General features: G+C 49.6%; 1 long non-coding RNA gene across 1 annotated transcript in view; it reads left to right on the top strand.

Moving 5' to 3' along the window:
* The first annotated feature begins 13,781 nt into the window (after positions 1–13,781).
* LOC103660171 overlaps positions 13,782–15,242 on the top strand; it is an 11,934-nt gene continuing 10,473 nt past the window's right edge. The window contains exon 1 of the long non-coding RNA XR_567714.2: positions 13,782–14,234. This is a non-coding gene — a long non-coding RNA (uncharacterized LOC103660171). The remainder of the gene's footprint in view (positions 14,235–15,242) is intronic.

Genomic DNA, 15,242 nt, shown 5'->3' with positions numbered 1-15,242 from the left:
ATGCATTGCTTCATAGATGATCTCGCAAGGGTGGCCAAGGTAACTTCCTCTGTAGCTAGAACACACACACACAGAGGCTAAATCTCCCTCAGAACACCCTCATTTCCCCTACGAGATGTCACTGTAAAGTTGAAATGGGTCACTCTTGTTTCTCGGGTTGTCCCTCCTGACAACAGCTGGATACATGACCGGTTGCAGTAGACGAATGTTTAGTGTTTGAGCTCAGGGTCCCTCTCTCACTTTTTAGAACAGCCCTCGTTGGATGTCTGCCATTTTCCTTTACTGGGGGACAATCCCAGAGGCTTCTGTGTAAGTGAATGTTGCTGTCCTGATGACAACTCAGCCATGACTTCCCACTAAGTCCCGAACGCTTAATGTAGTACACAGGCTGCGAATGGCCTTTCCCTGCCAGATTCTGCACCTTGCTCTCCCTCTCTCTTCTCTCTCTCTCTCTCTCCCTCCCCCAACATTGCCCAGTTCTCCCTGTCCTTTGCTCCCACTGCTCTGTTGTGGCAAGTGGCCCCCAGTGGAGCCCCCGCTCAGAAGGGAACCCCTCATTTCCTCAGGATCCACACAACAGACCACAGTTAACTCTCTGGGACGTGTTTTCATCCAAATATTGAAAAATAAAACAGCAATTCACCTTCCCCAAAGGTTTCAATAGTTACCTTCTGTTGGGTCATACAATGGGGTTCCCAAAACTCCCTGAGTCACATAGGGAAGGCAGGACCATGATGATGCATGGGAGACATCATTGGGAGGATCCGGAGTCCTTGCCATGTCTCAGGAGGACTCTCCTGCCTACTTGCAGGCCTCTGGCACTTGGGGGGGCACCACAAGGGGAGCCCGGAGTATGAGCCCAAGACTCAGTTTACCCACAGCTGAGGGGAAGGTATTACAGGGACGAGCTGACTTCTTCCTCCAAGGCAAGCTTCCTAGGATCCCTTGAATGTTCTGGGCTGGGTAATAAGGGGTCTATAAAGGCCCTGTAACTGAATGCAATATTTTGGGCACATGTGCTTGCATATTTCTGGAATGAGCGTCCACAGTCATAGTCTCAAAGACATTCTGAGAACAACAGAAGGTTAGAAGCTTCCAAGGGGGCCTTCTCATAACTCCCAGAGGAGCAGGGTTTCCCAGTGTTGCTGAACCAAACAGAGTAAGTCGGGGAGCATGGGTTTAAGATTCTCTCTGGGTTGGCCATTGGGATCAATGACCTCCCTTTGTATCAGGAGAAGTGTATTCAGAAACATTTGGTAGCCCGACTGAGGATTTCATTTGCCCAGACTGTCTCCTTCCTGAACTACAAAATCTGAGCATCCCTGGGCTCAGGGACTTTCCGGTTTTCTCTACCTTACACCCCATCCTGGGTCACCCATCATTTCCTGGTCCACAGTGAGGTTAGTACAGAGAGTGAGAGTAGGCATTTTGAAACTTTTATAGCAACTTGACATTGTCGAAAGATCCAAGAGAATGATCAGAGTCAGCAAATGTGGCTTGGAGTTGAGCTTTGCCTAGGAGTGTGTTTGGTGGCACAGCTGCGATGATAGGAAAAGTAATTACCAGATTAAGGAGATTGGGCCAGAATGTGAATCCATGCACTGCTTCCCTTCATCGAGAATGTCTTGCCAAAAAAAAAAAAAAAAAAAAAAAAAAAAAAAAAGCAAAACTAAACAGTAGGCTTAGTGAAGAGAAGAAGTGTGAAATACAGAAAGCTAATATGCTAAGCTGAAAATGATTGTCTTTACCATGGCTTAGTAGCTGCCAACAACTGTTGTCCCGTACAAAGTAAAATGGTCATGAAGGGGAAGGTCCTGTGGAAATATTCAAACTATGGAACAAACTCTTGGAATTTCTGCAACATAAGTTTGTCCCGACTTTTTAAAATATGTCAATTGGACAAACAGATTTGCGTATTTATCCAATATCCTCAGTTATTTTTGATGACCTGAATACTTTCCTGCCAGGAAAGGACTGTGCCATGCTTTTTATTAAAATTTTTTTCATGTTATATCATTTTTACTAAATTAGCCATCCTGTGCACATATGTTGGATGAATCTTCCAGAAACTTCATTTTTTAAGCCATGTTATTATCCTTCTCAAAAATCTCAAACATTTTCAGAAAAGGTGGAAAATCCAAGCTTCTCCATGTGACAATTAAGATCCCCTGTAACTGGGCACTGACTCGTGTTTCCAGCCTTAGGACTCGCTGCTTTCTTAAAAAATAAAAATTGTATATATTTAATGGGTGAACATGATCATTTGCTCTACAGATACATAGTGCATGATTACTATGATCAATCTATTTATCACATCATCCTCTCCCAGTTACCTTTGTGTGTGTGTGTGTGGTGAGAGCACCTGAAATCTACTCTCTTAACAGATTTCCAAGATTCAATTCAGTTTTAACTCTAGTCACCATGCTGTACATTAGACCTCTGGACTTAATCATCCTACATAACTTTGACCAACATCTCCCATCACCTGCCCCTTTCTTTCTGTGTCTGGCTTATTTCATGTAGCCTAATGTTCTCCAGGTTCATCCATGTGGTTGCAAATGGCAGGGTCTCCTTCTTTCAGGGGGCTGAATGATATCCTTGTGTGTATCTATGTATACGTGTGTATATAAATTTCTTTATCCATTCATCCATCAATGGACACTAAGGTTGTTTCCATATCACCATGCTCAAAGGACAAAAACAAAAAATTAGAAATTTGGAAAAAGTAGAATTTCTGCAGATTGTTATAATGCATTCCATAATTTGGGGCACCTGGCCGGCTCAGTCAGTGGAGCATGCAACTCTTGATCTTGGCGTTGTAAGTTTGAGCTTTCTTGGGTGTAGAAATGACTTAAGTTTGAGCTTTCTTGGGTGTAGAAATGACTTAAAAATAAAACCTTAAAAAAAACGTGTTCCATAATTTAAAACAGCTGCATATTTGTAAACGGTTATCAGTTTACACAACGATGAAACACCTTGAATTTTGAATAAATTGGAATGGAATGGAATTTTGCATTTGACTGGAAACTATTTTCCATCAAAAAAAATCCATGCATAAAAAATTCATGGGTCCGGAATCCATTTTTTCATTGAAAGATTATTTAAGTTTGACTATAATTTTTCAGGATAATTGTCGAACCTGGCTACTGAAGAACTGAAGATGAATGTTTTATTTTTTTATTTTTATTTTTTTAAAAGATTTTATTTATTTATTTATTTGACAGAGATAGAGACAGCCAGCGAGAGAGGGAACACAAGCAGGGGGAGTGGGAGAGGAAGAAGCAGGCTCATAGCGGAGGAGCCTGATGTGGGGCTCGAACCCAGAACGCTGGGATCACGCCCTGAGCTGAAGGCAGATGCTTAACCGCTGTGCCACCCAGGCGCCCCTGAAGATGAATGTTTTGAACCTTCATCGTGTATCTTGCTTTGGATAAAAGTTAAAAAAATATATCCTGAGCTTGATGAAACTTTTTAAAAATCTCTGTCCACCCCTATACTTCCGTGAGACTGCTTTCTGTACAATGGACTTTATTAAAACAAAACACAGAAACCGTTTAGAGGCGCATTGTCTCCCGTGACTCCAATTGTCATGGATCCAACCTAAATATATAAGGTTTTTGTTCAAAATGTGTGTAGTGGGGGATTAAGAAGGGGAATGAAAATTCTCTGATTTGAAAGAATGATACAGGAACACCCATCCACCCACTGTCTACATTCTTCAATTAACCCACATAATCCCTCCATCACATATCTTTTTTTTAAATGTACTTGAAACTTCAGTGCACTTCACTCCAGCCCTAAATAGTTGAGCATTCCAGAGTTCAATATTTCTTCATGGTTCTTCTCTATTCTTTGAGGTAAAATTTCTATTAGGCAATACACACACACAAGTCTTGGGAGTTTCAGTCAGTGAGGGTTGGGAAATGTGAAAACCTGCATGTTGCAAACCTATGAAAATTTGCAGCAATATCATCACCCCAGGAAGTTTCCTCACGCGCTAACCCGCACCCCAAGAGGCGATCAGATCACTCTTCTGATTTTTCTTCCCACCTTAGATTAGTCTAGCCTGTTCTGGAATCCTACAGTATACATCCTTTTGCGTCTGGGCTCTTTCACCCAGCGTAGGTTTTTGAGATGCATCTATGTTGTGTGTGTATGTATTTCATTTCCTTTTATGGCTGAGTAACATTCTGTGTCTGAATTTATCACCCTTTGTTGAGCTGTTTTCCTGTTGATTGACATATTGGCTGTTGCCAGATTTTGATTTGCTATGGACATTCTTGCTGTTGTCTGACTCCCCCACTCGAGGGGGGCTCTGCGAGAATGCAGGTCTGGCGTCTGCATTCACCACTGGGTTTCTGGGCCTCAAACATTCCGTGGCATGGCATGGACCCCATAGATTTTGGTTGAATGAACAACTTGAAATCAGTAGTCATGGGTTGGGGAGAGTATTCCTGCCACAGACACGCGCACACACACACACACGCACAGTAATAATAATTATAATAAAAGAGGTGGGAGGAAATTTTGGAGGTGGTGTATTTGTACATGGCCTTGATGGTGGTGATGGCTTCATGGTGTATATTTATCTCGTTTGAATTGTATACATTTAACATTTACAGCTTTTTACATGTCAGTTACACCTCAGTAAAGTGGTTTTAAAAACATAAAATAAAAAGATAATTATGAACCCTACCATGGTAATATGGAACAGTGATTATAAACATTTAAAAAGACAAAATCGCATTTTATGATCATAATATAAAAATACGTTTTTATGTGGACTCAAATTACAAAGAAAAACATTTGATTACTAAAAAAAAAAAATCAATCAATCAGTAATCATGGGGGTCTTGTCATCCAAGATAACACAGGCTCCCCTTCCATGTCCCATCATAAATGCTCGGGTCACCGTTCAGCCCGACTCCCAGGGGCTTTGAGTCACTGACCTTCTAACATAAGCTGATTCATCAGGAGCCACCTCTGGCCGCCTGGCCAGCTCGGCGCAGTCAGGGCTGTGAAAGGGGCCCTTGTCACGTTTTACTGTGTGGTCATTCACTGGAATTGGCTCGCCTGGCCAAGAATTTTAATTTTTTGAAAAAATTCAAACCATCCTGAAACACACAGGCCAAGTGTCCCAGAGCAGGTAGGGGAAGGATGAATGTCTTCATTTGGGAGGCTTCCCAGGGAGACGGCAGAAGGCAGGAACCCACTCTGCCCCCTCTGAAGCCCTTTCCGCCCAGGAGGGGGTCCGAGGTGCTTAAGGGAGCAGGAGAGAGAGGGGAGGTCACGGCTGCCCTGGGGAGCATCAGACGTCTGGCATGCTTGGTCCCTACACATCATCAAGACTTGTTGAATGTTTGCTCCCTAAATATTTCATAAATCTGTCCCCACCCTCCACCTCTGAACAGCTTTTGCTCAAGGGCCATCATCACTCACCTGGGCTGGGGAATTTGGGTGCCTCCAAACTGGCCACCCAGCTTCTCGGCTGGCCTCCGTTCTGTTTTATTCCTAGCAGCCAGAGTGACAGTTCCAAAGTGGGCCTCTGATTGAGTGGCCCCTCCTTAGAACACGTCCCCGAGCCGCCATCTCTGACAGCTAAAATCCAAGTTCTTCCCTGGGGCTCAGGCCCTTCCATGCCTGATGCTGCTTGCTGTGTCCTGCCCATCTGCTTCTCCTGCCACACCTCCCTTGCCACTACCCTCTGTCTCATCTTAACACCTACCTGTAGGACCCAGGAGCTTGCAGGGTCCTGCCCACACCATGTTGCTTCACAGTAGGGCAAAGCCTCAGAGTGTCCTTCTGGGAGCAATGGCAGATGGAGCTGGTACAATCTGGGAAGGCTTCCTGGAGGAGGTGATTGGAAGCTAAGTCTTTAAGGGAAAGTTAGAGTTAACAAGACAAGAGGGGGAGGAGTTTAAGGATTCAATCCTTTGCTCCAGGATTTCATGGATCTTAAGTGGCAAAGTTGATGTTTCTGCTGCTTGGGTGAGTTTGGGGTGGGGGGGTGCGGAAAACGATGTGCAGAAATGGAAGGGAGAACAGAGCATGGCATGCTGGAGGCCAATCTTTTTGTCCACTAAGGTCGAGAAAGGAGGCTTTGGGCTGGCACAAGGGAAGGAGTTGGAGCCAAGACACTTCCATGAAGCCAGGACCGCATGGTCTGCAGCCTCAGAACAGGGGGAGGCGAGGGAAAACCGTGCCCACCAGCGAGAGGAAAGCACAAGATTGCGTATCTGCCTCCACATGAGTTTTGGATCTTTTTTTTTTTTAAGTCTCCACAGGAGAAATGAAAATGTCAAGTCTGCCCTTCTTGTGGCTTGAGGCCCAAAGATACGTGATCTCGGAGGTGCAGCTGCTCCTAGCCTAAGAAATCATCAGAATTAGTGCCCAGCAGTCGACTGGCCTGGAGGGCCTTCAGCAGTGGGGAACAGATGCAGTTATTCTAGGCAAATGCTCCCCCAACCCAGGCAGTCGGGGGTTCTCACGGGAAAAAGGAGACCTGCCAAAACGGGGTTTGATGATAAGATACGATTCACCCTGAGTGACGCCAAGGGACCGGGGCCACAAGAACACCAACGAGCAGACACCAACCTGAAAGAGACAGCAAACAAATACACTTAGCAGATTTACACGCTGGATAAAGACACTGTTAAAAAAAAAAAAAAAAAAAAAACGGAAGATTTGGAAGAGAACCATTGTGGGTTGAAGAGCACCCCCCCAAATTCATACCTACTCTGAACCTCAAAAAGGGACCTTATTTGGAAAGAGGGCCTCTGCAGAGGTAAGGAGTTAAGGATCTCGAGATGGAAATCACCCTGGATTGAGGGTGGGCCCTAAATCCGACAGGGGCAGGGAGGAGAAATCTGGACGCACAGATGGAGGCAGAAACCGGGGTTCGGCAGCCACAAGCCAAGGGCTGCCAGGAGCTACAAGAGGCAAGGCAGGGCCCCCTACTGCCTGCAGAGAGAGCCCACCTTGCCATCTCCTTGATTCAGACCTGCAGTCCCAGAACTAGAAGAGAAGACGTTCTGGTTGTCTTAAACCACTGCGTTCATGGTAATTTGTGGCAGTTGCTTTAGGAAGCCGAGATGAAAAAGCAGAAAGGAAAAGTCTAGTCTTTATCGAATTTTTTAAAGTTTAGAGAAAAGTTCGCAGATCCCTGCTCTAGCGTATGGCGGTCACCTGGACCCGAGAGCCCCTCGTGCTAACCCGTAGTGCCCGGTGGGTGAGATCCACTGATCTAGAAAATGGAGAGTCAGTGGAGATGCCTACAGGAGCCGCTGAGGGAATGAAATTAGCAAAAGGCACTGAGGGACCGAGGCCAACTTGGGGGGACAGGCTGCACCTGTGGGGGGGACGGTCGAAAAGCTAGTTGCAGAAATGCCTCCATAACATAACCTCATATTTATGAAACGGGGAAAAAAATCTACAGATCCCCCCTACAGACCTGTGCGTCTATACGGACACGTAGGTCAAAACGTGACTTCAGAGCATGTGGAATGGGATGAAGGCTGCGTAGTAGGTGCATGGCGGGGGCGTTACCTGGATGGAGGCGGGCGGGCGCTCCTGCGAGCGGGCGGGAAGGCGAGCCCGCCGAAGGGGAAACGGAGCATATGTGATATGATCATATTCCTGTTTTATGCCCAATTATGCATGTGAAGAAGGAAAATACAGAAAAACAAGCCAAGATGAAGAATGGCAAGCAACATAAGGTAAAGGCACAGAGAAGCTGCTCGGCTCCAGCCAGCCGCCGTCCTAAGGGAATGCGGGCCCGTGTTAGCCAATCTCCCGATGCTGCAAAAGAGGCTGGAAATTGGGATTTGCGTGTGAAATTGAAGCATTGAGCAGCTACCAAACACTTAAGGAGAAAATAACGCCAACGCTACATCATCTGTTCTGCAGAACACCGTGGAGGAGAACCAGACACATCTGGGGCCACCCCCAGCACACATAGGTTTGCACCCCCTGACCTGGAGCAGAGCCAGCCTGCACGTGCCTTGGAGCAGAGCGGGGCCGGGGCCTTCTGATTCGTCTTTGAGAAGTGAGGGGGAGCAGGAGGGACATGTACTAAGTGCGCCATATGCTAGGCTCTCCGATAAGCCCTTTACATGCTTTAATTGATGTAATTGACACCAAGTAGGTATTAAGCCCATTGCACAGATGGGGAAACTGAGGTTCTGTTGAGTAACTTGCCCCGGATCATTCAGGTAGTAAGTGTCTCCTCCATGCCCCATGGTCTCCTTGTAACTCTGAGTGTCCCACCTCACCTTCCCCCTCTCCTTGCACCTCTTCTGTTCTCCGCCCCCCCCCCCATTAGGTCCCAGCTCACTTCTTCCAGATCCAACAGGCAGGGCAGCTGGCAGGCAGGGCTTAGCCAAACCCAGGATGTGCCTTGATGGGGGCGCCATTCACCGACTCATAGATAAGCATGGACAAGGGGCTGCTCTGGAAACTCAGGCAAACCTCTTGCTTTTTGGTTGGGAAAGTTAAAGCCCAGAGGGGGCACATGCCTTGCCCAGGGTCACACAGCTGGAAATCCCATGCCTCTCCTTCCCCAAGCCCTCCCTCTGGGGCATTATTAAATGGATCCAGAGCTGTCTTTAAGCCTCAGCTGGAAGTCACAGGGTGAATCCAGGGAGGTTGGTAGGGAAGAGACTGGGGGACAGACAGGGTGACCACCCCCCACCTCTGTCACAGATAGCCCCCTGCACGCCACCCCTGCCAGTGCCCACTAGAAGGCCAGGCGGCTCTAGGCCTCCACTAGCAACTGGGGGCTGAAGGAAATCTGTGAGGCCCAGGCAGATTCTCAGGATTTGTTCTGTGTTTCTCTTTCCAGCCGCAGCTTTTCCCCAGGGTTTATTATTAGCAAAAATGACAAAGCCCCAAATGGCTGGAGGCTGGCTGCTGGCTTGGAGTGCTGGCCCTTAAGCCCTGCAGGCGCCTCTCGGCAAATAGTTCCCTTGGAACCGGGCAGCTCTTCCTGAGGAGGGAGCAGGGCTGGGGGAGGTGCTCCCGTCCCCCCGCCCCTTGGAGAAGGTCCCCTGTGTGAGGCCCAGCTCCACCCCGGGCTGGTGGACTTTCTTGGGCAAATGGTCTCAGCAATGCCATGGAGTCTCCTGTCATGACTTAGAAACCTGGCAGGCCCCTGGTTCTTCTCTCAGTTACGTTCCAGGCCCACTCAGAGCACTGGGGAAGTTGGCTACATTCCTGCATCATAAGGACGATATGCATTCATTCCTGCACCATCCCTCCTGGATGATGAGACTGATCTGCTGGGCTGACTCAGGGCCACTCGGACCCCAGAATCTACCCAGCCATCTCCACTCTGCTGCCCCCTCCTAGCCCCGTCCTGGCTACATCCTCAGGGCTACCACCTCGTGGAGGTCCAGCTACAGGTGTCCTCCTCTTTCAGATCCTGCCCTTAAAGGTGTGTGTGTGGGGGGGCTATGGTCACTCCATGCACTCCCCATTTCCTGGGATGCCCTGGAAGGGCCTCCCACATCAGCATCTGGGCACCACCTCATTTTTCACGTCCAACCCCCTCCTTCTCCCTGGATTGGAAGCTACTCATCAGTCTCCTGGGCCAGAAAAATCTTCACCCACATGAGCACCGCTCCTAGCCCTTTCCAGACTAGCACCCAGATGACAGCTTTGAAACTTAACATCAAGCATTTATAGTCTTTTATCCTGTGCTTCCTCCATGACACTCCCCCCGGGGGTAACGCTGGCTTTGTGTCTCCCTCCCCAGAGGAGTCAAGGTCATAAGGCAAAATGAGGGGGATGTTTTCAGGTTACTACTTCACATAGCATCTTGTCACCGCTGGGTTGCTTTGACTTGGTGGCGTAACCCCGCTCACCCTTGAGCCTGTCCTCCTCCAGGTGGGGCTGTATCACCTCAGATGGCTGCTTTTTCTGCTGCTGGCTGTAGGGAGGAAAGGCTCAGACACATGTGTCTTCAGATCGATGTGGAAGAAGGCCGTGGGCTGAAGGCCGTGGGCTCTGCAGCGTGTCCTGGGTCCCCACGCACCGGGCCTGCTGAAATGCTGGGTTCAGGGCCACAGCTCTGAGCTTGTTGTCTGGTGTTCCCACATCCTAGCCGTGCGCTCTCAGGGAAGGCACTTACATTCCCCGAGCCTTCGTTTTCTCATCTGTAAAATGGAGCTAGCAGTACAATCCCCGTTTCTGAAACCCCTCGAGGTCAGATGTGTTTCAAAAATCCGAATGTTCCAGCTCCACACAGGGAGTACGGTGCACGTGCTCTATATTATGTTAACGCCCGACAGGGTCTGAAAGCACTTTCTCATCAAACACTTAAGTATTTCTTCAGCTGAATGTTTGAACATTCGCACTAAGTGAGATAAAGAAAGACTCTACGTTGCCCTGCATCCGTTCAGGTCACATTTTGTTACCAAATGAATGTGTTCAAAGTTCTTTTTCAGCTTTCAGAGCCTTGCAGGTTTGGGGTTGTCGATAAGGATCGTACCACGCCGTGTCTCCGGGGATAGTGGCACACAGCATAAAGAGATAAAACACGTCCGTGGCTTTGAGGCCACGACGGACCCAGCTGTGAGGTTTGGGATAAAATAAGTCTCTTGAGAAGGCCGAGGGCAATGAGTGGGGAGCCTAATTCAGGAACGACTGCGCCATTCGCCCAGTGTCTAAGCCATTGATTCAAAATCAACGGATCCTGATTGCCCCAAATTTGCCTTGAGCTCGGAAGCTGCCAAGCAGATGTTCGGCATTTCTGTTCCTCACCCACACTGGCATCTCCGTGAGCCCCTGCCGCACCAATCGCACCTGCCCCACAAGCCCACACCCAACATCCTGTCCCTGGGCTCTGAAAGGGCCCTGCCAGCCCCCGTAGCCTCCCTTTAAAGGTGTCTGCCTCGGGGCGCCTGGGTGGCTCAGGCAGTTGGGCATCCAACTCTTGATTTTGGATCAGATCATGATCTCGGGGTCGTAAGGGGGAGCCCCCCACGTGGGGCTCTGCGCTCAGCATGGAGTCAGCTTGAGATTCTCTCTCTCCCTCTGCCCCTCCCCTGCCTCTCCCTCTCTAAAAAAAAAAATAGATAAGTACAATAAAGATGTGTGCTTGCATGCATGCACAGTGTGTGTGTGTGTGTGTGTGTGTGTGTGTGTGTGTGTGTGTGCATTGCCGTGAGACCAAAGTCCCTGTACAGTAACTGGTAGCCAGGAAAGAACCACAAGCCTCTTCCTCTCTAACTCCCAGCCACAAAGCCTCAGAGCACAGCGTCCTTAACGTCACCAGGGGCAAAGGGGCCCAGCAAGCAGAGCCGTGGGTGAGGGGCCAGGGACGGACCCACGCACTGCCACTCATCTCCATACTGGGATGAGGCATGCGTTCTTCATGTGGGGGCAGGCTGGGCAGATGGGGTGGGGTCGGCAAATTTTTTTAATTTAATTGTTTCTAAAGATTTTATTTATTTGAGAGATAGCATGAGAGAGAGAGAGCACGAGCAAGGGGGAGGAGCAGAGGGAGAGGGAAAAGCAGACTCCCTGCTGAGCAAGGAGCCCAATGCGGGACTCAATCCCAGGACCCCGGGATCATGACCTGGGCGGAAGGTAGACACTTCACCGACTGAGCCACCCAGGCTCCCCATGGTGGGCAAATCTTAAGCAAGACTGTACTGGCTTTTTACTACACATTTCATTCCACAAGTCTGGGAGCAAGCAATCTCACATTCTTCTATTTTCCTAAATCACATTGACTGCAACCCTGGGTCTGGCTTCCCAGGATGATGAGGAATTTCATCTCAGGCCATCCCAGAGTTCAGCAAGAGCACTGTGGAGGAATGCGCTCACGGGAGGTGCTCCCTGTCCAAGGGCTCGTGCTTCGTGGAGGTGGCTCTCCCTCCCTCCCTCCCGGGCTGATGGGGATTAAGGGCCATTTGGCACAACTCCAAGGTGAGGTTCAGCCCCCCACTTTGGAGCTCAAAAGAAAGTTTAAAGTTTAAAAAAGCTGCCCCCGTTCAGTCCAACCCTCTGGTCATAGAGAAGATACCACTGGCCCCCAGGGAGGTGGCATGGCTTGCCTAGAGTCACCCGGTGTGTGGCAGAGTCAAAGAGAGGACCCGGATTTCCTGGCTCCCAGGCTGGCTCCGTTTCCACTGCCACACCCTGCTTACGACAAGGGTGGCAGCAGCATCCTCGGGGCTGGGACTAGGCCACATCCTCCCCAGTTCTGCCACAAACCAGTGCTGGGTGAGTCCATTTCCTCATCTCCAGGATGGGGGGGGGGCTGGTGCCAGAGACCCCCTGGTCCCCTCCAAACCCTGCCTCTTTCCCCGTGTCCTTAGGCTGTGCCCATCTTGGAGACTCAGCCTGGCAGGTGTGACCTGGCCTCCCTCTGCTTCTGTCTACCCTCTCTGCTTGTTTTCCTCTTGGCTTGCTAGGCTTCTGTTGATTGGTTGAATCCTTCCTGGTTCGACAGACCCTCCCTCCCCTCAACATTTGCCTGGCAGTAAATCTATTTCTCTTTCATAAAATATGTTTTCTCGGTCACTTACCAGTAGTCAAACTCTCCAGTGATTCTTTTCAAAGACACAAATTGCTTACATGTGCCTCGGAAGTCGGAAGCCTCCCAGACTTCCTCGCTCAGGCTCACTCCTGACTTTCCAGTTCAGGGTCCGGGTCAGTAGCCATGATTCCCTCGTTCTGTTTGGGTAGCTCCTCTTTCCTTTAGCACGTCCAGAGCCCCTTCTGCTGGGGGTGTGAGGGGCTGACCCCAAGCAGTGGGAAAGACAATGGAAAGCGAGGGTAAGAGAGAGGCAGGCCTGGGGTCCACGACTGGGCCCACAGTCGCATCTGCTTCTGACTCCAGTCATGTGGCCCCAGAGCCCTGGTCCATTATCCCTGGAAAAGAAATAGGGCTGGTGTGAATGGCAGAACCCCAGAAACCTGGTTTTGATTTCCAGGTCTGCCGCAGGGTAACTTGTGACCATGGGTCAGCCTCGTCCTAGCGCTGAGCCTGTTTCTCATTTATAAAATAAGCAGATTAGGGGCGCCTGGGTGGCTCCGTCGGTGAAGCACCTGCCTTGGCTCGGGTCATGATCCTGGGGTCCTGGGATCGAGTCCCGCATTGGACTCCCTGCTCAGTGGGGAGTCTGCTTCTCCCTCTACCCTTCTCCCCTGCTCGTGATCTCATACTCTCTCAAATGAATAAATAAAAATCTTTTTTAAAAATAAAAAATGTAAGCAGATTGGGATTCTGAAGCTGTGGTTCTTACGTGGTGTTCCCTCGAGTGCTGGGTCCTGGTGAGGTTCTCCTAAGGCCTGGCGGGGGTCGTGGAGGTTGCCAGGAGGGTGTTAGCCTCACCTACCCCTTCTCCAACCAGAGCAGCCTGGCGTGAATCAAGCTCCCACCCAAGATCTCCTTTGAAAATAAGGTTGGAAAGACTGGGAACAACCCCTGTGCTCCTCTTTACGAGGCTGGTTAAGGATCTACGGAAGAGCCACGAGATGGAATACGACACAGCTGGACAAAATGAGGACACCGGCAGAAGGAGATCTCCAGGATACATCAAGTAAAACCAGGAAGATACAGAAGGATATAGAGTATGCTGGGGTTTTTTTTAAGATTTTATTTATTTATTTGATAGACAGCTAGCCAGAGAGGGAACACAAGCAGGGGGAGTGGGAGAGGAAGAAGCAGGCTCCCAGCAGAGCAGGGAGCCCGATGTGGGAACGCTGGGATCACGCCCTGAGCCGAAGGCAGACGCTTAACAACTGAGCCACCCAGGCGCCCTGAGTATGCTGTTTTTAATATCATTAAAGGAGGAGGAAAGAAGTAGATCTGCATATGCTTGATTTGCATAAAGAAGCACCAGTAGGACTCACGTGGATCAAATGGAACAGTCACCTGGTGTTGAGGAGGAAGGGGAGGGGGAGAGTAGATGCAGCCACAGGTAGAAGTGATATTCTTTTTTGTTTTTTTTTAAGATTTATTTATTTCAGAGAGAAAGAGAGTGGGGGAGGGGCGGAGGGAGAGGGAGAACTCAACCAGACTCCCTGCTGAGCGTGGAGCCCAAGGTGGGGCTCACCTCACGACCCAGAGATCACGACCCGAGCCGAAATCAAGAGTCAGACGCTTGACCGACTGAGCCCCGCAGGCGCCCTGGAGAAGTGATTTTCTTCAAGCATGGGTACGATCCTCTCTCCTGATGCTGGGCAGCAGCGACCCGCAGCTCCCAGCCAGCCGCGCAGCCGCAAGGGTGAGCAGCCGATACACTGAGAACCCTTCAATGCTCATACAGCCATGCTGGTTTTCACTCTTAGGACACTGTTCAGTAAATTGCATGAGCTCGTCCACACTTCATTATAAAATAGGCTTTGTGTTAGATGACCTTGCCTAACTGTAGACTGATAATGTAAGCGTTCTGAGCATGTGTAAGGTAGGCAAGGCTAAGCTATGGTGTTCAGTGGGTCAAGTGTATTAAATGCATTTTCGTTATATGGTATTTTTAATTTATGATGGGTTTATCAGAATGTAACTCCATTGAAAGTTGGGGAAGATCTGCATAGCTTTTTATAGCATTTTGACTTTGAGCCATGTAAATATATTACATTTTCAAGAAAATATCATTTAAATTTTAAAAATATACCAAGTGAGAAAAAAGAGTTAGAAGAAGATTCAGTTGGCCAGATAATTTCTACACTCCCTTGCAGCCTTGACTGAGCGGGCAGATGGAAGAGCTAAGAGGTGCCCACAAATGCCTGTCTCGAAAGGCAAAGGGGGAAGGGAGGGGCCTTGGGTCTAGAGGCCTGGGGAGGAGCCGTGGCCCCAGGTCCACCTGCTAGAATGCCATGGCCTCCCCCCAGCCCTTTTGCACAAACAGTCAATGGAGAAGGCCCCTGACACCCAAGCCTTCCGCCCTATCCTTGCTCGCCTGCCTGGCCTGGGCTCCCTGTCTCCCGGCGTGGAGGCCAGCGGCTGCCCTCATCAGCTGGCCAGCCAGACCGGCCCCACCCGCCGGCCAGCAAGCCAGAAGCTCCTCCATGCAGGGCTGTCTCCAGCTGAGGCCAGCCCCAGACTGCGGCCTGAGCCGCGTCCAGAACAGAGAGCAGGGCACAGATGTTCCCATTCTCTGGCTCTGGACGAGCTTCTTGGAAAAATCACGGAGCCAGCCTTCCTCAATCCACCTTTGAGTGGCGAGAAGAGGGGCCCTTCTCTCCTGCGGCTGTGGGCACCTGGCTGCCCGCCCCGGGGGCCGGCCGCCGGC

This window comes from Ursus maritimus, unplaced genomic scaffold, assembly GCF_017311325.1.
Source record: "Ursus maritimus isolate PB19 unplaced genomic scaffold, ASM1731132v1 scaffold_27, whole genome shotgun sequence".
NCBI lineage: Eukaryota > Metazoa > Chordata > Mammalia > Carnivora > Ursidae > Ursus > Ursus maritimus.
Note: the sequence above shows the minus strand (reverse complement) of the source record. Positions and strands in the feature narration are given on the sequence as shown.